The sequence below is a fragment of the Ailuropoda melanoleuca genome, unplaced genomic scaffold, assembly GCF_002007445.2.
Source record: "Ailuropoda melanoleuca isolate Jingjing unplaced genomic scaffold, ASM200744v2 unplaced-scaffold17173, whole genome shotgun sequence".
Taxonomy (NCBI): Eukaryota; Metazoa; Chordata; class Mammalia; order Carnivora; family Ursidae; genus Ailuropoda; species Ailuropoda melanoleuca.
In genome coordinates, this window is record NW_023186252.1 from 1 (window position 1) to 3916 (window position 3916).

Sequence of the window (3916 nt, forward strand, 5' to 3'; positions counted from 1 at the left end):
GATGGGGACTCCCCAACATTGAGTTTCCCCGCCCCTGACACCGCCCTGGGTCTGAGACCCTGAGAGGCAGGTCCAGGGACCTGGGACTCTGCAGCGACCCGTCCCCTACTGCACAGCGCGCTCTTTGTCACAGTGTCTTCCTGAGTCGTGACCCAGGAACTGGGTGAGTCACTGATTCTCAAACTTGGTCTCAGGGTATCTATACAGTCTCACAGATTAGCAAGGATCCCAAGGATAATTTTGTGTCTGTGCGTTCTATCAGTATGTACCATAGTAGGAATAAAGCAGGTTTAAAAATTCATTAGTTCATGTAGAATCATATTAATAACCCATGGCATGAAAAGAAAAATATTGTTTTTATGAAAAATAACTATTTCCGAAATAAACAGCATAGTGAGAAGAGTGATGTTGCATTTTACATTTTGGCAAGTCTCCTTCTTGTCTGTCTCCTTAGAAGACTCCTGGATGTTCAGATTTGCTTCTGCATTTACTGTGTTTTTGGTTGAAGTGTATGAAAAAATTTACAACCTTGCAGAGATATGAGAGAATAGTATGTTTCATAACCTTCTCAGATAATTGTGAATATTCATCTTAAGTACTATATTCAGACTGCAGAAGCTGTACTTTGTCTAAGGTTATAGGCAAAGTGCAACCTGAAACAGTATCACTGACTGTGTCCTTCTCTGTTATGTTAAAATCCACAGGCCCATCTTGCACACTGAATGGGTCTTGTACTAATGCATGACTTTTAAAAAAGTAATGTGTTGTTTCACTAAGTGATATACATGTTCCAGTGTTGGTTAGACTGGAATGAATTATCAAAAAGTCATATTTGTTTTAATATTACCTCGGATCCCAACAGAAAAGTTTGTCAGCAGTGAGAAGCTGTCAAGTTTATTGGGGGATCACAAGTTCTCCAAAACTCTGATTTTCTCTTGAGAGCTGACATTTGATCAAGGCAACAAGTCCTCTCAGCTGTCATATGTGAGCTGATTGTCTTGAAAGGGTAGGTTCCTGTTCAATTTCCAGAAACTGTGTGCCACATCTCCTAGTCTAAATATTCAAAATGTCAGTGTCATTCATTTCTTCAGGAAAAATGGCATTGTGTAAAAAGAAAGAAAAAAAAGGCCAGTTAATTTCACACAAATTATTTTCCTTGGGGCTTACGCATATAGTAGAGATGCTGTAAAACCCCCGTCACCACATAAGACATGATAAAAGTGTGGATTTGAAAATAATTAATAAAGATAATAATTTTTAATACTTCGATCAGGATGTTTTAAAGTGACACAAGTTTTATTTTGTTCTGTTTTTGTTCTTGAGGCATTTTATTTGCACGTAGGTAAAACACCCCTAGAAAAAGAATCTCAGGATTTTCCTTCGTGTTGTGTTTTCATCTTGCTTCTTCATGGTCCGTGCTGCCAGCTGGGGTTGTCAGGACAATGAAACAAAACTGGAGGGACGGGAGCAGAATTTCCTGCCAATATTGGTAGAGCTTTGAGTTGTACGTCAGACCTGGGGCTGCTCACTCCACGCGTGTTTAACCTGCCCCTGGGGTTCCCGACAATGTTCCCAGCTCTGTGATCAGCAGTGACTTCACACCCGCCAATGTAACCGAGCTTCCTCATCACAGTTAGAAACGGGACGATGACTTTGGAGCATGGCCTAATAAGACCTGCCTTTTGCCTCTCTCTTAGGCATTGTGACTGCTCTTGAGAGCATCTCCCAAGATATTCACGTGACCATATGGTGGCTTGGAAAGATGGCGGAAAGAGTGTTTCTAGTTTTCTATGGAAGTAAGTAGTGGTGAAGAATAACAGCTATTGCAGTTTGCACCCATCACCTCCATTCTTGCTCAGTTTTACCTCCGTCACAATGTCGACATAGCGAAAAAGGAAATAATGTCTAAGTAATGTTAGGAAAATAGATTTAACCTCATGGATTCTGTGAAAGGGCCTCAGTGATATCAGGTGTTCCAGGGATCACACTTTGAGAACGGCTGCTCTGACTATCCCTGGGAGAGTCTCCCAGCTGGTCCTTCCCTGGCCTCCTCTTCACTCAGCAGAATCCCTTTCCCTAAGATGCACTTGCTGCCTCTGAAAACTCAGCTCTGACTCTAGCCCCTGAGTGCGTCTAGAAGAGAACTCACCTCCTGGAAATGTGATGGCAGAGAGGGTCCCCAGTCTGGGAAGGGACGTGGAGGAACAGAGATTTCCCTTTTGTTTGGAACAGTTTGTGCTGAAGGCACCAGACCCATGCATAAGCGACTTTGATTTTGTGACACACCAGCCTCATATGTATTCGCATGCCAGATGGAATCTGATGTCATCTGTAGGAGAAATCATGTTGGTCTTTTCCCTTGACATGTGTCTAGTGCATCTGACTCAAGGCCCGCAAAGCACACAGAGCAGTACCGTCCAATACAACATTCTGTGCAGAGGGAATTGTTCTGTGTCCCGCCGTCCAGTACAGTGGCCACGAGATGCATGTAGCTCTGGAGATGCAGGGGGCACTTGAAATGGGGCTGGTGAGCTGGGCAGCTGCATTTATAATTGTTTTAAATGAATAGGAAGTTAAGTAGCCCTAGGTGGCTCGGAGCTACTATTCAGACAGTATGTATCTAGAACGCCCTTAGTTTTCAGGATTCTCCTCAAGGAAGATACTGTGTGACTCATAGGTGTATGTGTATTAAATTTATCTTCACATGGAAGTCATGGGTTTGTCTATGTGGGTGTGAGAAATATCCTTAACATACAGCATGAAGGTTTAATTACCATGCATTATAACAGCTGAAGTGTACAGACATTAACCGAAATATGATGTATCAGTCTAGGTCCTAAGTGTTGAAAATGTCCATCCCTGGAGCTAATTATTGTCTCTATTACTTTGGGTGTCTTGGTGTTGGTTGCGTTCTCCTGGTAAACATAAGGAGGCTCATAAGTCTTCACTGAGCGCAGGTCGGAGGATATATTGACTACAGCATGTTCCTTGGAGGCTCTGGACATCTTATGGATGTCATAAAGCAGAAGATGGACATCTTAGATTCCACCAACTTATCATCTTTTACCTCTTGCTTCTCTCCATACTTTTGCCCAAATGTAGACTATTCTCCGTGTTTCCTTTCACCTTTGAAACCCTCTGCTCTTCATTTCTACCCAGGGGAAAATATACATAAAATGTTTATAATTGGGGTGCCTGGGTAGCTCAGCCTTTAAGTGTCTGCCTTCGGCTCAGGTCATGATCCCAGGGTCCTGGTTTTGCGCCCCACATCGGGCTCCTTGCTCGCCGAGAAGCCTGCTTCTCCCCATCCCACTCCCCCTGCTTGTGTTCCCTCTCTCGCTGTCTCTCTCTGTCGATTAAATAAATAAAATCTTAAAAAAAAAAGAAAACCCATGAAGAAAGACATGAAATTTCCGCATGTCAACCACATGCACACAAAGATACAAACACTTGTCATGATCAAACTTAAAGACAGAAAAACAATGTTCACAGACAAAAGGGCAACATGCTTCAGTGTTCTTCAGACTAAGACTGCCAGGAGCACCTGTGGGCGTTCAAGTTGGATCTATTGTTGCCCTGAGAGAGAATGCACCCCTTTGGGGGCCAAGGGGCATCTTAATATGAGCGTGTTGGTACCTATAAGGGCATGGATTTTGGATGGGTGTTTTGGAGAAGATCTGTGGAGCTGGGGTGCACTCCTGACTGTGTTTTGTCGGACATGTGGGTGATTCCATGGTGATTCAGTGAATCCCCTCTCTAGGCAGGGCCAGACCAGAGCGAGGGTAGAGCAGTCACGGTAAAGAAGCAGCGATGCTCACACTGGCTGACACAGGAGATGTGTGTTGTGTTGTGGCTGCACAGTGCCTTGTTTTTGTCTGTAATGACACAGAGTGATGTCATGGTTTCCGAGTGTCCT

General features: G+C 43.8%; 1 long non-coding RNA gene across 1 annotated transcript; it reads left to right on the forward strand.

The window, feature by feature from the left end:
• The first annotated feature begins 10 nt into the window (after positions 1-10).
• LOC117797884 lies at positions 11-3470 on the forward strand. The gene is made up of 2 exons (XR_004622724.1): positions 11-163; positions 1698-3470. It is a non-coding gene; the product is annotated as an uncharacterized LOC117797884 (long non-coding RNA).
• Positions 3471-3916: the final 446 nt, after the last annotated feature.